The sequence below is a fragment of the Zosterops lateralis genome, assembly GCF_965231275.1.
Source record: "Zosterops lateralis genome assembly, chromosome: 2".
Classification (NCBI taxonomy): domain Eukaryota; kingdom Metazoa; phylum Chordata; class Aves; order Passeriformes; family Zosteropidae; genus Zosterops; species Zosterops lateralis.
Window position 1 is genome coordinate 103,142,997 of NC_139763.1, and position 23,157 is coordinate 103,166,153.

The 23,157-nt window shown below is 44.4% G+C and overlaps 1 protein-coding gene and 1 long non-coding RNA gene across 4 annotated transcripts in view; one reads left to right on the forward strand and one right to left on the reverse strand.

Annotated features, from left to right (window-relative positions):
• FAM168A (family with sequence similarity 168 member A) overlaps positions 1 to 23,157 on the forward strand; it is a 132,081-nt gene that overhangs the window by 24,765 nt on the left and 84,159 nt on the right. Inside the window, exon 2 of one of the 3 annotated variants that reach the window (XM_083855325.1) lies at positions 14,469 to 14,552. The exons of 1 other annotated variant lie outside the window; for it this stretch is intronic. The gene's annotated coding sequence lies outside the window, so the exon portion shown is untranslated. Of the gene's footprint in view, positions 1 to 14,468; positions 14,553 to 17,922; positions 17,962 to 23,157 lie in introns of those variants that run through there. One more of the 3 variants, XM_083855327.1, reaches the window with a different exon arrangement.
• LOC310906244 overlaps positions 17,090 to 23,157 on the reverse strand; it is a 44,689-nt gene continuing 38,621 nt past the window's right edge. Inside the window, exon 3 of the long non-coding RNA XR_014589364.1 lies at positions 17,090 to 17,138. This is a non-coding gene — a long non-coding RNA (uncharacterized lncRNA). The remainder of the gene's footprint in view (positions 17,139 to 23,157) is intronic.

Here is a 23,157-nt window from a genome sequence, read left to right on the forward strand (position 1 = left end):
AAGTGCACATGGCCAGAGCCTGTCCACCTCTTCGTCTCCAGGACCCCCAAATCCTTCTTCATAGGGCCGTTCTCAGTGACTTCTTCCAGTTTGTTCTTATACCCCAACGCAGCGCAGCACTTGGCCTTGTTGAACCTCATGATTCCCTTGAATCTCCTGCTTCTTAGGCTTGTGTAGGTCCCTCTGGATAGCCCTGTCCTTCAGGAGTGTCCCCTGCGCTGCTCAGCTTTCAGGAGCAGTGGTTTGATTCAATAAAATGGTTTGGTACGGTGTTGGAGCATGCACTGTGGGGTATTCCTATGGATGCTGTGCCATCAGCTCTGGGACCACACACGTGTGTCATCTTCACCTCTTCAGCACCTCAAGAGTAAATTGCTAGGAGTGGAATTTTGGAGGGAAAATAAGGGAAAGGAATGTGGCCAGCTCAGCCAGGGGGAATATGTGCCTTAGTCTGTTCTTGTCCTAAAGGAGGACTTGGACCTCCCCAGCGTCTGCCGGGTTCCTGAATTACTGCAGACTCCTGGGTAACGTTAGGGAAATCAGGCAAGTCTATAATTCATGAACGGGAGATATATTGAATGTGACAGGGAAAACAAAGAGAAATTAGGATCTACAGAATGAACATTTGTGGCAGCAGCAGAGGATTCTTGGAAGCTGGTTGTGGATCTTAGTGGAACTGATGTGCTGCTATAATAAAGGGAAATAAACCTTTAATATATAATAAGGTGGCTCTTTTTGAGAATTGGTTTTTAGTACATGTATTTGGTTATATTTTAGTCTAAAACATAGGATCTCCTGGTAAGGTGTATAAGAAAAGAAGGTTTTATCCTTAACAACATCCATAATAGCCCTTCTCTGTCTCTATGGTCACATCTTATGTGTTGATGCCATTCCTGGGCATCCTGCATCCTGATCCCTGTGTGGGAACACAGATCTGAGGGATGCTGTCCCTGTTCTCTGTGGCTCTTGCGTTGTGAAGTTAGTCTGCCTTTTAAAGTGGAAGAGGGGACTACAGTGGCAACATACAGGGATTTTACCTAAAAATACTCCTGTTTTGAGAGAGTGGTTTCACTGTGAAATAAAACTGGCATCCTTTTGCTCTGTTCTCCATAAAATCCATCGATGGGAGGGTGGCCATGTACAGACTTGCTGTACATTAATTTTGTTTGTAAAAGCACTGTAATTATACAGCTCTCCTGCCAATTTGGCACAGGAAGACAAGTAAAATCCCAAGCGGAATGCTTTCCCCATGAAAAGTCTTTCTGTGGGGTTTTTCCTCCCTTAGCTTGAACAAAATAACCTGATTGGCAAACCATTTAAAAAATGAATTGCAGGGTTTCCAGTGTGAAATGATTGGCTCCACAGGAGTTATGGCTTTTGCATACGTGGGGGAAAAATCCAACTGTGCTGCTGAGATCCGCTGGGATGTCCTCTTGGAGAGCCTGCCAGGCTGCAGTGACCTGGAATGCATCCAGCTGGTGCGTCACCTCTGCTACCAGCGCTGCATTTCTTCAGCTTTTAACTCAATTCCTGCTCTCAGTGGCAGCTGTTTCATTCTTCTGCCAGAGATAGCTTCAGGAGGGGGAAAAAATAGAGAACTGCAAATAGAGGGATTGTTTGGAATATTGGGTCTAAACATAGATGATGGTGATGGCTGGTTCCATTTGTAGCTTCCTAAAGAAACGAGGCTTATCCAGCAGTGGCATCTGCTCATCGGCTGCTTCCCCACAGGCTGTGAGTGCAGGGGTCAGCTTCAGCCAAATTTTGATTAAAAAACAAGTTTTACTCCAGGTTTTGGTGTTTGGTGGACAGGGATGTTTGACTTTGGAGCTCAGTGATTTCTTTTTGGCCACTGACTGCAGGGCAGGGGAGGGAGAGGGGAACGAGATAGGTGGGGAAGTGAGTGCCTTGCTAGTGTGTGAGCTCTGATGTAAGGGCAGAGAATAAAAATCACGGCAAAACCAGGCTGCAGTATCTCCCCGTCTCAAAGAGCAGCCTACCTCGTGTCACTGGGCAGGCTTCCACCACGGGATGTCTTCTCCTGCTCAGTTCCCACCTCTCCTTGTGCTGCCATGACCATTTGTGGCTCACTGAGGCTTAGGGGACGTTTCTGGCTGTGTTATTTGGAGCTTAGATGAGCTTAAGGCGGCCCTGAGGGTGAAGGCTGGTGCGAAGCCCGTCTGAGGCGCGAGTGGCTCTGGCGGCCACAAAGCTGCTTTGCCTTAAGGAGCCTGGCTCCGGGCAGGATTATCTGCCTGCCAGGGAGAGTCAAGAGAGCCAAGTGGGCATGGAAGTGTCTCTGGGAGGAGGATCAGCACCTCAGTGTCACCCTCGTTGCCTGAGCGAAGGGGAGATACTCAGCTCGAGTCCTCAGGGTTTTTCTCGTGCTTTACTATCAAACAGGTTCAGGTGGAAGGGACCAGCAGGGATGGATCATCCAGGCCACTTGGCTGACCTAATTCACAGCGCGTTCTTAAGGGCATTGTCCAAGGGCCGCTGACAGGCTTGAGGCATTGACCACCTCTGCAGGAAGCCACTTCCAGCATTTGACCATCCTCTTGGTAAAGAAATACTTCCAAATGTCCAGCCTGAAGTGGCCAGTGGGACAGTCCTCCCTTGCCCGCCTCCTTGATGCTTTCCAGGCTGTGGTTTGCCCTCCCTGCTGGCTCCAGCTGACCAGCACCCCCAATTCTTGGCTGCAAGGCTGTTCTCCAGCCACTCCTCTCTATGGATTTGGGTGGGTTTGCACAAACATCTGCTGGACCATGGCTGGTGAAGGCCACATTCTGCTGGGCAGGCTTTGTGGCTGTGCATTCCCAGTGGGAAAGCAGCAAGGCCACGTCTTTGGGAATTGTACCAGCCTAGAAAATAGAAGCTGCATTAGTTTTGGAGAGGGCTTTGCCCCATTTGGGATCTGGCAGAAACATTTTAGGATTTAGTGATGGGGAAATGCTCTGGCTGCAGAGCTCTTTAAGACGCCCTCCCAGAGTCTGTGGGGAGCTCTCAGCCAAGGGAAGTAAACTGGTGACCTGGAAAAAGAAAATTAAGGGAACAAGATTAGTCTGCTTGACAGGGAATGCCATCCTGGGATTTATTTTGATTCCTGTCAAAGCAGCAGCCTGAAAGACTTGATGCAGAGAAAATTCGTGTTTTGTAATTGGAGAGAAAAAAAAATACATACTTTTGAGACATATATATATATATATATGTGTCAAGAATATAGAGATTGGTTCCTGGGTGGAGCTCTGGGAGTGCTTTGGAGAGGCTACTCTGCATGATATCCTTTATTTAGCAACTGTCATGCCCGTTTGTAGGATCTGTAGTGATAGAACCTGTCCTGGGAAACGTCTGAAATCCAGAATCATGAAATATTTAGTGGACCGTTCACTGCTAATGGGCTCCAGCCCTCCGCCAGCACCACAGGATCAGTAACAAAAGGCTCTGTGTACCAGTGCCAAGCTGCCTGAGACTGCTCTGAGTTTGTTCAAGTCTTATTTCAGGTTTTATCAAAAGCAAAATCTGAGTCCAGCAAGGCAGGGTTTGGTTGGTTGAAACCAGCAAAAGCTTGTTTTATTTTCCTTGCTCAGAGGAAACCTGGGATATGTCATGTGTGGCATATACAGAAGTGAGTTATTTTTTTTTCAGCAGCAGATAAATTGATGTGAGAAAAAATACACAGTATTGATTTTCCTTTTCCTGTGGCTTTTGAGAGGTTGTTAATGCAGCAAGTACACAAGAGCACTCATATGTCTGTCTGCACAGTAATCACTAATAAATTGACTTTCTTAAAAACAATTTTTAGTCTGTAGTTTCAGTGACTTGATTTGTGGAGTAGATGATATCTCCTGGCACATAATTACTCATTTTTGGACCGTGTAAAAGGGGGGAGGATAAATTTTCCTGCATTATCTGTAGCACTGAACATCTCTCCTATTACTCATACAAGTTTTTTCTCTGTGTCTTCTTCCTTACTGTAGCTGAGCAAGGAGGTTTTTAAGGATCTGAGGCTTTTTTCAAGTGTTGAAATTTACAGTACAGACATTCTCTAGAGCTAATTCTTGTGCATTCTTACACAGCAGTGGTCATGATTGTGACAAAGACAATGATTTATATTCAGGGGACCAACAATTTGTTTCTCTCAGTGTCTCCAGAGTGACTGCAGGGAACTTGTTTTCCTTTGGGGAAAAAACCCAAACCTGCAGTAGGACCCATGGTGATAATCGTATTAACAGTCCAGTGAGAGCAATTTGATGACATGTGACAGGATGTGATATGCAAGGCCCTGTCAGTCTGGTGGTGGTGATGATCTGAGGATGCTGGGGAGGGCAGTGGGTCAGAGCTGACCCATGGAGTGGGATGAGGTGTTGATCCGTGCTGGGGGAATTGTGGTGGATGTCCAATGGAAGCACTTCTGGTCCTGATGCAGAAGTGGCACATGGTGATTCTTAGGAATCACTGATGTTCATGGACATGTCTGTGTTGCTCTTTGTTCTTGCTGTTCTGCGCTTGCAGTCAAAATTTGGTGGTCATTGATATTTTCTTCCCATTATTCAGTGCAGGATTGCATTGTGTCCAATTTCTTGTGGATATGGTCTACACAGTCAGTGTTATCTGGGATCTCTTGTCCCAGAGGTTTTGTTCTAATGCCTTGTAGGTTGCCATGGTGGCACAGGGACCATGTTGTCACTGTTGTGAGAAGAGACAGACATTGATTATGTTGCTTTGAGGTGATTTATTCCCAATCACTCCTTGTCTTGGCAGTCATCTGGTGATGTTAGTTCTCATGACAGTGATCCTTCTTCGGTATCGTTCCTGACAGGATTTTCCTGATTATTCCTTTGGTCTTTGCTGTTGTTCTAATTTCCCACTTATTTTTAGCCACTCTTCTGGTTTTTGGTCTCTCTTCCCATGGTGGTTCTCAAGGTCCTGCCAAATCACAGATCTCCACTCAGAAACCTTTCTAAGGAGGAACAGTGAGTCTGTGAAGGAACAGTAATTGCTTTGTGAGGTACAACGTGAAATTTAGGACTTGTAATTCTTGCACATTCACAGCATTGCTTCCCCCCCCACTTTATGTCCTGTTTACAGTGCAAATGGTTTCTGCAGGAGGGCCGTGGACATCTGTGTGTTTGGCTGTTTATTGCAGAAGGCTTTTAGTGGGTCAAGGAAGCACACGGAGGGGAGCTTTTGGAGTGGCCTGTGAAATGATTTTGCTTAGCTTTGTTTTAGCACTTCTTGCACAAACCTCTGCTCTCTCCCCTTGGGTCGCAGCTTTCCAAGCTGTGCCAGCAAAAGCAGAGTCAGGCTCTGCTAAACTCAAATAGAGCACGGGGCACATTTAATTTGCATTTGTGCAGAGGTGCTTAATTACAAACACCTCTCCTCCTGCCACAGTAATCCTGGTATTTCCTTGATTGCTCCCAGTAGGGAGCTGAGCAGCTTTGAGAGTGGATGTTGTTCCCTTAGGTTCAGGAAGGTTTTCTACATCCCTAGGAGTGGTGTGCCGTGAGATGGATGAGTAAAGGTCAGTGGTTTGATGTTCCCAGAGGGCTGGTTATTACAGGATATAATTATGAGTATCCCCAGTTGGAAGGGACCCACAAGGATCATTGTGTCCAAATCCTGGTCATGCTCAGGACAACCCCAAGGGTCCCACCATGAATCCCACCCCAAGGATGTTTGTGAACCCTCCCTGAGGGTTTGCAGTGAGACCAACACTTCTGAATTCCATCTCTCAAGGATTTGGGAGGTGGGTTAGCATGCACCATCTAAACCCATGGATGAATTGGAAGGAGAGCTTGTGGTGAGACAGGAAAAACAACCCCAAACCTGAGCTATTGCCTGAGGAAACATGGGAATCCCCATTAGAAAGGTTTAGATTAGAAAACACATCTGCCAGGAGTATGGCTCTTGGATTTCCATCGGGAAAGTCCCACCTTATTTTCTTCTAAAGATTAAAAAAAAACCCAAAACAACAACAACAACAACAAAACCCTACCACCAAAAAACCCACCAAAACCTATCCTGAAAATCCATTGCATGTCTGTATTATTTATATGCCTAGAACTGGACATCCTCTTGCATTGCATCCACATCCTCTTAAGAAATGGTCCCAGGATATTCCAGGTCCTACTTTGGACATGCAAACCTTAGATCCAACTTGGAAATTGTCAGGGAAGTATTTTCTACTGCAATACAAATATCCCCTTCTCACCCCCTCAAGAAACATTAAAGCCTGTTTGGAGGAGTGAAAGTGCAGTACAACATTTAGTTATAATTGAAGATTTCCAATCTACGTTGACTTAGAGCATCTGCTAGTGAGACATGTCTGCTCTGCAGACAGTTTTTGTACTTGTGCTGTGCAAGCACATTTCAAACAAGCACAGCAAATGTGCTGCTGAGAACAATCCAGCGGTGCTGCTTGGGTCATTTAGATGACTTAATAGGTCTTTTCTTTTTCCTTGCTATCTGTATTAAATCAATGATTCATATAAATTATGCCAAAGGGAGTTAATTGTTATTGCATGGTATAAAAAGCTGCCAAACTAAGGGCAAAACTCTGATTGCAGTGCATGAAATAAAATGGAGCTGTGTTCTGATTGCTGAAAGCATAAAATGGCTGAACCTGTCACCCCTACCAAAACAGCCTGGACTGGAATTCCCGTGGAAACAGCAGCCACAGAGGAATTGTAGAAGCAAAGGTTTGGTGACTGTGGTGTGTTTGGAGGTTTTGGTACATTTGGATATTCTCCAGAACATGCAACAAACATTAAATGTGAAATAACCAGCTCAAAGAACTGCGCTTCTCTGGTGCCCGGATCTGCAGAGGAATTTAGGAATTTAACTTTGTTGGTTCAGTGGGAGTTGAGCTCCTGAATATCTTTGTTTGATTAGACTATGGTCTGTATAATATGGTTGATTTCTTATCTCTGCAAGAGGGGCACTGCTGCCATTCTCTCTTTTGCTTCCCCTGGAACATTTTCAGGGCTGTTTGAAGTGGAATTGGTGCTTCTCAGGGTCTGGAGCTTGACTGTGGTTTTTCTAGCTCTTAAAGGTTGGACTTGATGATCTTGACTGTCTTTTCCAGCCTTAAGGATTCTGTGGTTCTCAGAGGGAGGGTACAGCAAGGACACTTGAAGACAAGCTCAGGGAATATTCTCACTGTAGCCAGTGGAGAAGCAAAAGAGGATCTGTCATGTGTTACTTAATTTTGATGTGCATTCTGCACTAAATCTGACATGGCCCTTTCCCAGGGAAGCTGCATTTTGCATGGAAGAAGGTAATACAATGAGAAGTTCATAGAATCATGAAATGCCTTGAGTTGGAAGGGACATTTAAAGCTCATCCAGTTCCAACCCCCTGCCATGGGCAGGGACACCTCCCACTATCCCAGGCTGCTTCAAGTCCCATCCAGCCTGGCCTTGGACATTTCCAGGGATCCAGGGGCAGCCACAGCTTCTCTGGACACCCTGTGCCAGGACCTCCCTATCCTCACAGGGAAGAATTAGTTCCCAATATCCCATCTAACACTGCCCTGTGGCAGTTTAAAGCCATTTCCCCTTGTTGAATAATGTGAGAGTTGAAACACTGCCTGTTGTATGAAGGAGAATGGAAAAAGATAAACTTTTATGAATTGTTTGGAGCTAAGTCCGGTGTTTTTTGTGCAAGGAAAAGTAGTTTTCAAATAGGAGTTAGCACTGGGAAATAAAATAGGAGAGTGTGTGGAATATGTAGGTCTAGGGTAGGGTGGAGGAGGACAACATCGGGGAGGTGTTGGCAGAGAAAAGCATTTGGAATGAGAAGGTGGATTTGTTGGAGCCAGTGGGAAAGTTCAGGAGCACCACAGCACACCAGAAACTTGGGAAGTGGCCATGCCGGAAATGAGGAAATCCACACTCTGCAGTGACTAAATAATTAATAAGGGACCATTTCTGGCCTGCTTGGTGACCTGACCCGACTGCAGGAACTAAATGTGTGGGGTAAGGATTAACGTGCCTTAGGCAAGGTCCGTGCTGGGATTGGAACAGGAAATGATTAAAGTCCTTTGCAAAAGCTGGAGGAAAGCTCGTTATTTTGCTCTAGTGTTATCAGGAATTTTTATAATCCATGTGCAGTGTTCAGGAAGGTGAAGTTGTTGAGTGTTGGGGGGCTCCCCTCTATGATCTCTTTAAAAACTGGGGAACGTTACTCTAAACTTTGGTGAGTTTTCCACCAGCACTGTAATACCTGTCCCTGTGTGGCATAGGGAATTAAATGAACAAAAATTAAGTCTACAGTGACAGAAATTGCCAATGACTTCTAAAGGAAGGAGAGATTGTGAACTGCTTCAAACAAGTGCTTAATAAACCCCAGTGAAAGAAATGTTGACTTAACTAATTTTTAATTGCTTTTAAGCTCTTAAGTGAGTTTGTTATTGAAAGTAATTAAAGGCCTTGAAAGATTGTGAGGATCTTTGGGAACACCTCTATGGAAAGGCAGTTACTCACCTTAAAATAATTTTTATTGCTACCTAATCTGTCTGAATTGCTCAATTAATTACTTAATGAAGTGTGGTTCAGCACAGGGATGTTGCTCAGGTATGGCAGAATGTGTGTACTTTGGGTATAATGGAAGGCAAAACACCTGATAAATACTCAATTGTTGCTTTGAGAAACCTTATGGATAAATAAAAAAAAAGACCAATCACTTTTGTGAAGTCCTTTTTAAACCAGAACTCCTTTTCCCAAGACATACATGAGGACTGGGTGAATTTTCTAGAGCTGAAAGGTTTCCTTGCAGAAACACAGTTTAAACAATGTTTTCATCAGTATGGCTCAGCTGGTTTTTCCGATGGAAATAACTCCAGCAGGAAGTGTCTCTGTCAATATAACAATCTCCAAATTGATTTTGTTGTCATGTTTCCATTGAGGATGGTGGAGAAAAGATTTCAACGCTGCCTTGTGTGGCTGCAGTGGAAAAACATCCTGAAGGGATCAAGGGCTGTTCTTAACCTGGAATTCAGATTGAGAGAGAGGACTCTGCCCCTGTGCCCCTGAGCTCAGGTGAGACCCCACCTGCAGAGCTGCCCCAGCCCTGGGCCAGCAGCACAAGGACCTGGAGCTGCTGGAGAGAGTCCAGAGGAGCCCTGGAGCTGCTCCGGGGCTGGAGCCCCTCTGCTCTGGAGCCAGGCTGGGAGAACTGGGGGTGCTCACCTGGAGAGGAGAAGCTCCAGGGAGAGACCCTTTAGGTACTGGAAGGGGCTCTCAGTGCTTATTTCCTGTGCTGTATTGGCAGTAGGATCTCCCCAAACTCTACTACTTAGCAATGCATTGAGCTGAATGATTCTGATACTCCAGTTATTCTGAGTATGGAGATTGAAGGAAAGCCCTTCTCTAAAGATGGCTCATGTAAATTGAAGTAGATTATTAAACCAGACTAGAATTTACTGCCCTTTGCTTTTCTAAACACAATGAACTGAAAATCAAGAATGAGGGCATTTATCTCCAGTGTGTATTTTTCTGGATTACAAACTTTGGCAGATGTGATGCAGAGCAGTATTTCTTGGCAAACTGGCATGTTTGAAAGGCTACTCTGAGAGAAATGAGTCTTTTTAAAATAAAGCTAAATATAAAAGCAAACCAGTTCTCACTCCACTTAAGTCTCTCTTATCTGCTGGTAGGAGTTCAGATTAGAGTGTCTGACATAAATATCTTGAATCCACCCATCCTGCTGCTGCATCAACTCCCAGCTTGGCACCTGAAATCCGGGGCTCGACAAGAGCAGGGAAGCCAGTGCTGATATTTCAGTAGCAGTTGTCCTTTTCCTGCTCTTTGGCTCCAAAAGCAACCCCTCCAGTTTTCCAGGAGATTAGACTCCTTTTTTTTTTTAATCAGTAACTGTGAGTAAGTAAAAATGCGGATGGGATTTGCCGCTTTCCCTAAGCTCGCTCTGCCCTTCTGGCCTTCTGCTGGCATCCTCCAAGTCGGAAAGTTATTCTAAGGATACAGTAGAAGTGATATCAAAGGGAGGTGTGGTCAGGGATGATGTTCAGAATTCTGATGTGTGTCACTTTTCTTTCTTGGGGGCCGAACCAACAGGATGTTCCTGGAGAAAGGACGATGCTCAACTTTGCCAGTTTAACGATTTCCTCACTTTTCTTGCCTCTTGAGTTCTCACTTGGATCCTGCATGTAAAAAACAAAGGAGGATCTTGGGGTATTTAGTACTCTGGAGTTTCAAGAACCCTCTAGTTCTAGAAGCTCATTGAATACCTGGAGATGTTGAGTCATTGTGTGTTGTTCCATGGGGTTTTCCTGGAGGGATGGTTTCCCATGGATGTGTGCAAAGTGCTGGGCTCCCTGGGCTGTGCTGGTCCAGCTCTCCCAGGGCCAGATCAGGGAACAGCAAACCCAGGTTATTTTTAACCTGGATCCCTTCCCTAGTCGAGGTCTTGGTACAGCTCTGGGCCAGTCCTGGTGGCACAAAGGCAACTGCCAGTTTTTAAGGAGAGGAAAGATGGGAAGGCAGTTCCAGCCAGGAACAACCCTGTGGTTTCCTGCAATGTTCTCTGTCTTTCAAAATTATTTCTTTCCATGCCTTTATTTCCTGCTAAGTATTCATGCCTTTATTTCCTGCTAGGTATTTGCACAGATGTTTTTGCTTCCATCTGCTCCAGGTGGATCTTTAATTTGCCTTTTTTTTTTTTTTTTTTTTTTTTTTATGTGCCCTGAGCAGAATGGAATTTGGATCCACTCTGGATAATCTGTATATATTCATTAACATTTTGTCCTATTCTTCCATAATTTAGCTCCTAAGTGCATTAGGCTCCATGAGAAATGTCTCTGGTATCCTCTCCGTGGAGTCTCCTTGCTCAGAGCTTAACACCACACCCTTCAGTATTGCCTTTAAATTCTGTTCCTTTAATTCTATTCCCTGTCTGAGTAAAGGGGTCTGAATTAACCTTCACAATGAACCTGCCAGGGCTTTTCCCAGTGTCCAAATAGATTCTCATTAATCCCTCTTTTGTAATGCAAGGGAAGGGTTGTGCTGGAGTGTTTTGCTTCGATTTTTTTCTTTTTTAATAGAGGAAAGGGTCTCACTGAGGCTGCTCTCACTGAAAGGTTTGTTTTTATTTCTAAGACAACGGCTGCATATAATTTTTAATGCTGCACCTTCTGGAGGTTGACTGTTGTCAGTAGTACAGTAAATATTTCCTTCAATTAACAATAACCTTAGATAATGAAATTGTTCTCTTTTCATTACAAAGTCGTTTGTGACTTGGAAAACCCCAAGGTGCCTTATAATATATAATTTGCACAAGTGAAAATATTTATTCCAGAATCAATTCTAGAAGAAGTTTGGGAAAATGTTGGAAACAGGCAGTAAAGAAAGTGAACCTTGACTTTTGGGGAAGTTTTCCCTTTCCATTTTGTGGGCTTTGGTTACTCAGAGGGCTAAACCCAAAATGTTGTGGAATAGGTTTTAACCCTGCAGAATATCAGACATTTGCTGATATTTATCTTCATTTTTATTTTTAGATATTTTTATCTTCATTTGATAAGCAGTTGTGGAGCATATTTTTATGCTACCACTATTTTATCAGAACCCTCTGCAATCTACCAAAGCAGGTGTTTTAATCACCACATCCTAATTAACTCCATCTATTTTATAATACATCTACCCAGCTCCTACCACTGGAGTCCAATTTTGTGCAAAGAAGAAGGAAAATAATGGATTAAAAGAGAAATATAGAAGAATAATTGTAATGTGATCATCATTGAAGTGTAGCCAATAAAACAAAAAAAAGAAAACTAAATTTGGGGCATAGAGGGGAGGATAGAATTAAAAATCTTGTTTTGCTGCTTGAAATAGCACATGGAGTTGATCAAGATTTTGGGGAATGAGCTTCCCTGCTTAGTAGCTGCAGTAATCTTCGGAAATATTAAGGGATTTAATCTCTTTCATAGCAAGAAGAAAGTGGGAAGGGAAGGAGGAATTCTTGGCTGCAGGAACCTCTTTTGGTGTCTTTGCTTAATTTGATAAGAAAGATGGGGAGGAACTTTTTATGGGAGCTTGTAGTGCCAGGATGCAGGGAACTGTCAGGACTGTTTTTTTCTGTATTCTTGAAGCTTTCCCTGACTTAATCCCAGATCACGCTCTTGATGAACAAGGTTATGCCAACAGGACTTCTCAAAGTTGTGCTATTTCCCTAGATTTTCCAAATGAATACCTTCTCACAAATTCATCTGGATTTTCTCGTTCTTTAATGAATATCTTTGCGCTTCCACTCAAAGGCACTGATTGGGACTGATTGTTTTTCTGCAAATACATCCACATTTGGTCAATCCTGACCATTCTCTGATGGTTTCTGAGATGTGGCAGAGGGCAGGGATGTGTGCTGGCAGTTGGACAGCCTCCTTCTCTGCAGCTTATCACAGCTTCTCTCTCTCTGCAGCAGCAGCATCCACTTGCACTGCACTGAATCAGTTTGACTTCTGGTCAGGAAAAAAACAGAAAAAGAGAAAAAATAATAATAAAAAATCCAAAAAGGGTTAATCTGCTGAGTGGCAGCACAATGCAAGCAGGTATTGATGCTGTTGCAGCTAAAGAAAGATCTAGCACCAAGGTTAATGAGAGGTGAGGACTGTTCTTCTCCCTCTCTGCAGCAGCCAGGGCTGAACAAAAGGGGGAATGTTTGGAGAATCCCTCAGCACTAAAGGCTGAGGCAGTGCTGTGCTCCTGCCAAATCCTGGGGGACCCTCCAGACATTCAGCACCATTGGACACACACCTTTAGTGTTTGTAAGCAAGAGCCTGTGGACTTCCTTGGTTTATACAAGCAGAAGGATGTGAAAATATTCCAAAATGGGGACTTGGAGCAAATGGAGCTATCAAAGCAGCTCTGAAATGAAATAATGATGCTGAAGGTGTGGGGATTGAGGTGTGAAAGCAGCAGAAGGAGCGACTGGTGATCCCGTGGTTGATGCTGAACCTGGTGCAGCAGGCAAGGCTTGCTTTCTCAAAATCCAAGGGGGAAGGAAGATGTGAGGGAGGTGCTTTTCTCCCCCATTTGCTTGAACACTTATTTTCAGCTTCTTTCTTGCCACAAAAGGAGTAATTTGTTTAATTTTACAAAATGTTACCGAAGCTGTTGGAAGTGGAGCTGCAGCCCACGTCTTCTTGATAAATGAGTGTGTGTATTCCTGGAAGGAAGTTAAAATGGGGCTGTGTTATATTTGGTACCTCCTGAAGCACTGAGGCTACTTTGAGTACAGAATGTGCTCAGAGAAAGACTAATTTGCCACTGCAAAGCTTGATGGGATGAGATTTGTCAAGTCCTTGTCTCTGCTGAAATTCACTTACGCTTTCCTCTCTCTCCTGAAGATATTTTAGGGTTCTGTTTTTGAATGGAAGGGCCATAAAAACCAGTCAAAAAGCCTGAAACCAGAATTAAATTCCAAGCAGTGAATATGCTTCTTAAAATGTAGAAATACAGAAGTCAAGCACCCGTGGAAGCAACAGATGGAGATGTTCCTGACCCGTTCCCCTGAGTGTGCTCATGCTCCTGCTAGCACCAGTGGGATATTGGAGCATCAGCAGGGTGGGTTTTGACTTCTCTCCAAGGATGCCATCTCTGATGGCAGGTGGTGGCTTCCTGCAGGAGGCAGGAAAAAGAAAGATTCAGTGAAAATGAAGAATTTACTGTTTTCTGTTCATTTACAAATTCATGCAGTTTCATTAGCTGACTTGAAGGGTCTGCAGGGAATTCTGCAGGGAAAGGTGGGATGTACCAGCACTCCCAAAGAAAACCTCAGTTGTTTTACTGGATTCAATGTTTTCTGCCTCCTGCTTTCTCCTCCAGAGTGTTTTTTGAGTGAATGTAAACTAATACAGGATCAGTTGTTAGAAACCATGAAAAAATATTTAATGTAAACCTTTTGGTACTGGGTTGATTAAAATAAACAACTGTTCTGAGGAGCTGGTCCTGCTTTGGGAACAGTAGGGTTTCTGTTCCTCCCTGTAATGCATAAAGCATGTGGAGTGCCCTGAGAGCTTTTTTTGGGTGCTGCACTTCATTTTGAGGGATTTCATTTTCAGTTCTCTGAGCTTTTGTGTCAGCTGGGAAGGGAGGATGTAGGAGTAACATGTAAAACTCAGGCTAAAACCTGTTTAGTCCCAAATCCTGACAAATAGCTGGTAAACAAGTATTTAAATAAAAGCTTGGGCTTTGTTTTCTCCCTCTGGAAAGCTGGGAAGGCCTTGGTCTTATTGCCAGCTCTGGTATCCCTTCCCTCTCCTCTGATCCTGCATCGCCGGCGCTCCTCCTTTTTTTGCCTGCATTTCCTCCATGTCCCATTTTTCCTTCTGCTCCAGTGGAGGTGAAGACCACTCGGAGCTGGGAAGAGCCGTGTTTTCTTCTGGCAGGTTTTCCACAGAGCCTCACGGGTGTTTTTCTCTCTCTCTCTCTCTCTCTCTGCTCTTGCTGCTGCAGAGCTCTGGAATGCTGTGAAGACTCCCTGCCCAGGCACACTCCTCTTCGGATTATCTCCATCCCAAGGAAGCTCGTATCCAAGAGGTACCAATTCATCCTGTCTTTGTGCCCTTCAGTTGTAGCACTTGGGTTTAGCTACTCCTCCCAAAACCTTTTCCCTGCTCCCTCCAGACAGGAAAGCCTTGGATGCCATGGAGATTGCAGCTGTTGCTGTTTGATACGGTTTGGACTCTTCTTTCTATTAAATGAACTTTGCTACAGAAGCACTTTACAGTTTAAAATGAGAAGTGATTTCTGGGTCAAGAAATGCATAAGCTGAAGCTCCAGCAACACTCTGTGCCTGGTGTATTTCATTGTGTTGATTTATAAAGTTAATAAACATCAGGTCTTCAGCAGCCTGAGTAAAACACAGAGTACTTATGTGCTGTTCCTATAAAGAATTGTGAGAGGGGTTCTTCTTTTAGTGTTTATTAGTCTTAATATCTTCCTTGTAAATAATCCATTTTTGTTTTATATTAAAAAGGAAAATTGTGTTCATTAGCTGGGTCAAAATCCCCGGGTTGGCACAGACATGATTCCTGATATAAACTTCTGTCATTTGCCTGGAGACAGGCAAATTGTTTTCTAATAGTTTCTATTTCTTGGGAAAAGAAAGCTGGAAACACTGTTTTCAAATATAAATTTTGCAGTGTAATTTGGTTGGATCAGTTTCTATCTTAACTCCTTAATTTGGTTTATAGTGCCCAGGATGATGAGACCTGGGCAGGTCAAGCCCTTTGAGCATGTACATATATATATATATATATATATATATATATATATATAAAAGAGAATTTAATATGTTAAAACAGTGGGAGAACATGATCTACAGGAGCTGTGAAACAGGAGCATACTCCCTCAGGAAATCTCTCTGGAAAGTATGCTGGGAAAATGTCGCTGTGTGTCTGCCTTTCAATTTTCCCTTAGGGATTCACACTTCTCTGTTGGGCAGAGAAGACACAGGGGTGGCTGAAGTGTCTGTCTGACCTCATCCAGCTGTTTTTGTGCAAGAATATGGAAAAACTGGGGTTGACTATGTTTTTTTTCCATTTTATATGTTTTGCTGCTCACTTAATGACATGAACTTTAAATATCAGCTGCACTGCATTGGGATCAAACCTTTGGGCACACTCTGACCCTTATCCTCACAATAATTCAGCACTCCAGTCCTGCTTTGGGAAAAGCTGCCCTAAATCAATGCCCCCTCTTTGGGTACAGACAAAATCTGGGTATTTCTTCCTCTCCTGCCACCCCAGCTTATGTGGGATGGGACAGAAGATGCCAAGGATGTCAGAAAAGCTTTTCCCTGCTTGTGCCAGCCTTGAGGCAACAACAGTGATCCCTTCCATCTCCTGCTTCCCTTTTCCCCCTCTTCATTTTGGAAAAAAGGATCAATTTTTTTTTTTAAAAATGATGCTGCTCCTATCCCTTTTTTCTGCATGTCCTTTGGGCTCTGCAGCTTTTTTTGGGAGTCTGAGGAGCAGAAATCCAAGGCTGTGGAAGGGGAGAGGCAAAGCTAAGGGTTGGTTTGAGGAGTGGTGAGGTGGGAGAAGAGACACAGAATAAGACTGAAACTGATGGGAGATCCAGAGGACAAGATTGTGTTTCAAGTGGGAATATGTGCAGTGTTGGCTTTGCATAAGAAAGCTCCTGCTCCAAGGGCTCCTGGTCCAATCCAGCTCCAGATTAAGAAATTTTAGGCTCAGGAGTGGAATCGATGGAGCTTGTGAAGACGTGGCTGACCAAGCAGATCGGGCTTGCTCTCCAGGCTGTGATTGCCCTGCTGGGGATCTCCAGCAGCCACTTCAGATATTTACTTTTGGATGACTTTATCTTGAGTTGAAAGCGTCCCTGTAAGACTCCATGTTCATTCAGAAATCAAAAGGTGCAGGAAATTGAGTTAAACTTGAATTGTGTAAGCACTCCATGTCTTAGCTTACTTAGGTTGTTTCCTGCTTGGGAAATACCCCACTCTCCCACATCCTAATTGAAATTCTAGCAATTAAATAGTTAAATATGGTGTGTGTGTATAAAATCCATGTGTTTCTATAAATACCTCTCTTATCTCTATAATGGTTTGGTTTGATGTAAATATTTTTAAATGTGCTTTTACATTAGGCTGGTTTTTATCCAGTGTGTGTGAGTGGAATTTGGAACTGGGCCTGGACTTTATACTTCTGCTCCTCAACGTTTCTGAACTCATGTGGAAAATTTCTGGACTTTAGGTCTCCTGAGCATTTCTGCCAGTTTGATGGGGTCTTCACTGGGCTGGGAATGCACAGAATCCAGAGCTGAAGTGGAGTATTTTGCCAGCAGCTCTTGGACACTTTGATGCTGTTGGGAACATCATTTAGTGAATTTTTTTAGTGCAGGAGCAAATCCTTTGTTCACAGATCTGAAGTTTTCCTGCACTGCCAGCTCTGTTTTGGAGAACAAAATTCCTTTCAGAGAGCATGTGATATGGAAAACGATTTCTGTCAAGCCAAGTTATGTGCTGCATCCAGCTCTGGGGCCCCCAGCAGCAGAAGGACCTGGAGCTGCTGGAGCCAGTCCAGAGGAGGCCACGGAGCTGCTCTGAGGGCTGAAGCCCCTCTGCTCTGGAGCCAGGCTGGGAGAGCTGGGGATGCTCACCTGGAGAGGAGAAGGCTCCAGGGAGAGCTCAGAGCTCCTCCCAGGGCTTAAAGGGGCTCCAGGAGAGCTGGAGAGGAATTGGGGACAAGGGGTGGAGGGACAGGACATGGAGAATGGCTTCCCACTGCCAGAGGACAGAGTTGGATGGGGTATTGGGAAGAAACCGTGCCAAAAACATTTTAAAAGAGGATTATTTTAGAGGTGTGGGTCTGACTCAGAAAGTTTTTTGCAAGAGAGCCACATAGGATGAAATGCTGGGTCATTAATCTTTATAAATTCATCACTTTCTACAAGGAAGACGTTTCCCTGTGTGATATATTACAGTGTATTTAGCTACATCATTGAATCCCCAAGTGGTTTGGGTTGGAATGGACCTTAAAAGCCATCCAGTGGCACCCCCACAAAGGCAGGGACACCTTCCACTATCCCAGGCTGCTCCAACTTGGCCTTGGATACTCCGAGGCATGGAGCAGCCACAGCTTTTCTGGGCACCCTGTGCCAGACAAGGAAGGATTTCTTCCTAGAACCAGTCTAAACCTCTCTGTCAGTTTGACAGTAGGCTTCATTCCCCTTTGTCCTGTCACTCTAGGCCCTTGTAAAGAGTCTCTATCTTTCCTGTAAGTTCCCTTCAGGTCCTGGAAGGTCACGATTAGGTCACCCCAAAGTTTTTCTTTTCCAGGCTCAACAATCCCAATTCTCTCAGCCCTTCCTCGCAGCAGAGCTGCTCCATCCCTCTAATCAGCTTGGTGCCTTGTCTGGAACTGCTCCAACAGCTCAGCAGCAGCAGCAGCAGCGTGCTCCGTTCAAGGACTCTGTGGCTGAGGTGAGCTGATGGGAAACATCCTCCCTGTTCCCTCCACCTTTCCACAGCGCCTTCCCGCAGTGTGCTGCACATTCCTGCCCTCACAAAAGCCGTGCTGGAAGCAGGGGCCTTTCTCTCAGATGTATAATTCAGCCTCTCTTCCTGGTGTGCCAGCCTTGTTTGTGTTGACGAATGAATGTGCCCTGTGTACAACCTGCAGATTACTCTGCTCCTGGAGTACAGTCCTGCTCAATGTACCTGGTTCTGATTAAGTGCATTTGAATTTGGGAGTGTGCTTAATGAGCTACACCTTTCACAGATTCTTTTGTTAATTCAGAAAAGCTGCCTGCTCTGATTTATGGCGCCAAAAGGGGTAAACTGCCATTAAAAGCATTAATTAGTCTTGGTTGACTGCACAAAGAATAGACTTGGTGTGAGCCAGTTTTTGATTTAGCCCTTTGATTTTTGCCTAAGCTTGTTAGAGGGTCTGTATCTCTGGCTGTCTCATGCTGGATTGTATAATTGGAATTTTGTGTGAAATTCTTGGGCTGAAGGAGCAAGAGCCAATTATAATCAATAAAGTTGTAAAGCAATTGGGCAGAGCTTTGCAGATATTTTAGTGCAGAAATGTTCGTTTTTAACATGTGGAAGTGATAACTTGGAATTGTCAGTTTGGCAGAAACGATATCCCAGGGGTTTGCTGTGAGCCCTGGGCAGTGTTGGTAAACCTCAGGAAGGAAATATTCTCAGGAGCCTCAGGAGCCTTGGGTTTGCCCATTGTGCAGTGCTTTAGCTGCATGTGAATCCCAGAATCCTGGAATGGCTGGGGTTGGAAGGGACACAAAGATCACCTAGTCCAACCTCACTGCTCAAGCAGGATCCCCAAGAGCAGGTAACCCAGGACTGTGTCCCCAATCCTTGGGATTGAGCGTTTTGACTATCCCCAGGGAAGGAGACTCCACGCCTGTTCCAGTGCTTGGTCACCTCTCAGTAAAGTTCTTCCTCTGGTTCAGGTGGAACTTCCTTCATTCTATTTCTTCCCATTGCCTCTTGTTCTGTTGTACCACCCAGCAGATCCAGGTGGTAGCACTGGTAGTTTTTTCTTTTCCTCTACGACTTTATCCATTTTCTAATCCAGGCTAATAGAAGAAAAACCCCAAAACACTTAAATCTTGGAACACCTTCTATGTTGTATCCTTAGAAATCCTATATTATAACATTGATGAGTGTATTCTAGTGTATGGTAGTTCCTGTACTTCCCAATTCTGGTCATCAATTCTCCACACAAAAGTTTGAAAATTAATTGAAAGGCAAATCATAGCCTAAGCTTTCTTTCCAATAGACTTTCCATAATTATGCTTGACTGCAAAAAAACAATTCCATTGCTATAATTTTGATAATTGCCTCTGGTCTGTTTGAGAATTAAGATTTCCCTCTGTCTGTATAAAGTTTCCGTCTCTCTTAGATATTATCACATTAAATGCTCCATAAAAAGAAGGTTGGATTTGGTTTCCATCCCAAGTTGTCCTTAAGGAGCCAGCAGTAGGATCCTCCAGCTCTGCCTTAATTTCCTGGCAGAACTAGAACGTTCCTTCTCCCTTCCTTCTTCCTGCACGCCTGGAGAGATGATGGTGGTACCGTAGGACTTTGAAGTATTGCACTGGAAATATCCTCTGGATATTCAGGGAGATGGGAACTGCCTTTCAAATGTATTTTTAGCAAAAATTGGTTCCTAACAGCAGCACGGATCTGAAATGACAAATATCTTTAAAGGCACTGAGGTATTTAAGAGCTGTATTCCCTCATGCCTTCACTGAACATATCCAAGTCCTTGGGGCAGTGAGTTTCCAGTGTCTGCTGTGTTTGGCAGATGGATTTTTGGGTAAGAGTGAAAGCCTTTGAGCTTCTGTTTAGTGTTTCACTCTCAGTCAGCACATCCTTGGAGAGAAGTCCATCATGTTGGAAGCACTGGAACAGCCAGAGAAGTGTGAGTTCCCTGTCTCTTCACAGCCACAGCCAGGGCTTGGTTATTCCCAGCTCCCACAAATGTTCCCAGCTTTGTCTCTCCGTTATTTGTTTTCCCTTCCCATTGAAGGAAGTGGTTCTTTCCAGTATGAGAAGCATTAAATTGACTTAAATGCTTTGTTTGCCAAAGTAGCTCTTTGAAGTGGATCTTTCAAGTTTCTTATGTGATCTGGGATTTGATGAGACACATTTTAGCCCAGCAATCTCATAGTGAGGAAGGAAGGGAGAAAGGGAGGGTGGAAGCAAGAGAAGAAACCTTCTAGTTCTGCCAGTTTTGATCCTAACTCACACAGTGTTCCACATTCCCTGTTAACACTTGACTTGTGGTGGAGCATCCAGACGTTACGGGGTCATCCGTGGGATCAGCAGGATCTCACTGGTCAGCTTTTCCAAGCATGTCTCCAGCATTAAGTCTCAAACTGGAAAGGTAATCCCCTCGGGAGGCTTGACCTACTCTTCAAATTACTTTCTCCTGCTCTTTTGAGGCTTTGGGTTTTATTCGGATGGTTTTTTCCTCCTCATCAAGGCAGCTCGTTTAATTGCTGTGACTGCCAGGCAGAAACCTCACTCTCACTCTTAGAGACCTCTTTTTCTTCTTTTTCTTCAGCTCCTTCATAATAAAGTGGTTTTTGGAACAGGGCCAGGCCTTTAGCCCAAAGTATCTTCTGGTTTCATATCAAACAAGAGACAGCACAGCCAGATTGCTTCCCTAATCCCTCTTCCCAAAGACAAAGGTGTCAGCACTGTCTAGACATTGGTGTTCCACGTGCTCATTCAAGGCTGAGGGTTCCCCCTCTCTCCTTTTCATCCCACATAATTGTTCTCAAAGTCTCTTAATCTGCCGTGGCTCAGTGGGTGAAATCCCCCATACAATTTGGCATGGGTGTGTCCAATTTGGGAGTAGGTGGTCTGTGCCCCTTTGGAGCAGAGTCAATGAAACAGGGTGAGTGAGTTCCTCCTGCTGTACAGACCAAGCATTTAAAATCTCTTTTCCCCCCCATATTCATGCTGTATCCAGTCAGGAGATATTACACAGCAGCTGTTCTTAAACTTTTATTTTTCTGTTACGGTTATTTAATGCCTTTCTTTGGGTCCACGTTTTGCAGCTTTTCCATGGGGGAGTGGGTCCTTACAAGCTACAGGTTTGGAGTAGGGAAAGTAACAATTTAGCTGGTTTCCTAGTCCTTTGAAATTTTCCTTTTACTGATGGCAGATTTTGACCTCTTCTTTCTTTGGAAGTGTTCTGCTGGGAAGTTTAGCTGATGGGAGATCATTAGGATCCTGTTTAGCCTTGGATGTGATCTGGTTGTGTAATGGAGAGGTTAGGTACAAAAAAATTGAGAAAACTGAAGACAAGTTGATAGCAGAGCAAAATCACAAATTCTTTCTGCCCAAAGTTCTCTCTCATTTTGGAGTTCCTTACACACATTTATTGTCCATTTTTAGTATTAAAGTGTGAAAATAGTATTCTCCATTTCGAGGATTCTCTCACAGGTGTAAAATGCTTTTCCCAATTTGTCGACATCCACGAGGAATTGCTCTCAGATCCATGAAGGTGCTGGCTGTGCTCAGCCCCCACACTGAGTCCCGTGGCTGGCATGGATCTGCAGGTAGGTGAGATGCTACTCAGAGCCACATCCAGGTGACTTTTATATCCCTCCAGGGATGAAGACTCCACCCCTGGCCTGGGCAGCTGTGCCAGGGCTGGACAACCCTTTTGGGGAAGAAGTTTTCCCTGGGAGCAGAGCCTGACTCCCCCAGCCGCCCCCTCCTGTCAGGACACTGAGAATTCCTCGGCACTTCAATGTGCTCCTCGTGCCTGTCTGTCAGTCTTTCTGGCTGTCACAGCTGGGAACAAGGAGAATTGTTGTGTTTTGTGTGTTCTGTACAGCTGAGTGTGTCACTTCAAGTTAAAAATAAGACATCTTTAATGTCAAGATTGCAAAGTTCAGAAAGCAGAACGGGGCTGGAAGTCAGTAACTGCACTTTCAGTTTGTTCTATATTTATGTGAGGCCTTATCAGCAGGATTTCTGTCCAGGATTCTCTCTCTAAAAAATCATTCATCCATGAAAGGTGTCTTGGTCTGAAGGCTATTGGAAATGGGGTATAATTAATTACTAATAACTTGTGAGGCCTCCTAAAAGTGAAGTTCCTTGTTTCTTCTCTAGGCTCTTCTCAGAGTTCAGCCTGGTCTAGTGGAAGGTGTTCATGGAAGGGGCTGGGAATGAGATGGGCTTTAAGGCCCCTTTCAATGCAAACCACTCTGGGATTCTGTGGGAACAAGCAGTGCTCTACATTTGTGGAGCTGCTGTTGCCTTGTCTTTGTGTAGGTCAGGTTTGAAAGGTGTTTCTTCAGCAAAAGTGCCTGGAAAAGAGCTGATTATTCATCAGAAGTTACCAATAAAGGGGTTTGCTGTTGTTCCCAGGTGCTGCTCGAGGATTATTTTGCCAGTTCATTAAAGGCTTGGATAAGGATTTACAAGTTGATAGCTTTCGTTCCTCTGGTGGACTCGGGCTGGAGCCCTTAAATATTTTGCATTTAATGTTGAAATAACATGGGATTTCAGAGTGAGAAGCCTTGCTGGTTTAAAAAGGATTACAGGCAGAGAATTTGCAGACTGGGGACAGTAATTGGGTGTGACTATGCTGTATGGGAAGATCACTGCAGCTCATTCCCCGTTAGTCCTCCTCTCCATTTATGCTCCTCTTGGGGTGGAACAATGACCTCGGAATGTCACCAGCACACCCTTGGGCTCCCTTCCCCCAGCTGCCAGAGTGCAGGAATGGCACATCCCCATCCCCACGGTGCTCATGGCCTGCCAGAGCATCTCAGTGCAGTTCAGCTGTGAATCATGGCTGTATTTGTCGAGTGCAGCTCCAGTGGGCCGGGCTGGAGAGCCTTCAGTCGGAATCTGCGGCGCTCTGCCAAGGCACTGCATTGTTGTCGGAGCCCCCGAGCTGATAAAACACATCCTGACTGCACATTATTGCATCCATGGCATTGCATTCCTGCATGTGAGCTAATTAATGAGCCTAGGAATTGGTTGGGTTTAGCCCTGGGGATTACAGAGTGGGTGTGGGTGTTCTAAACTGTTAATCCATATATTTTACTGTTTGAAAAATTCATTTTCCTGAGGGTTATTTGGCACTGTAAGAGCATCAGCAGGATCTCTGTAATGCAATCAGAAAAT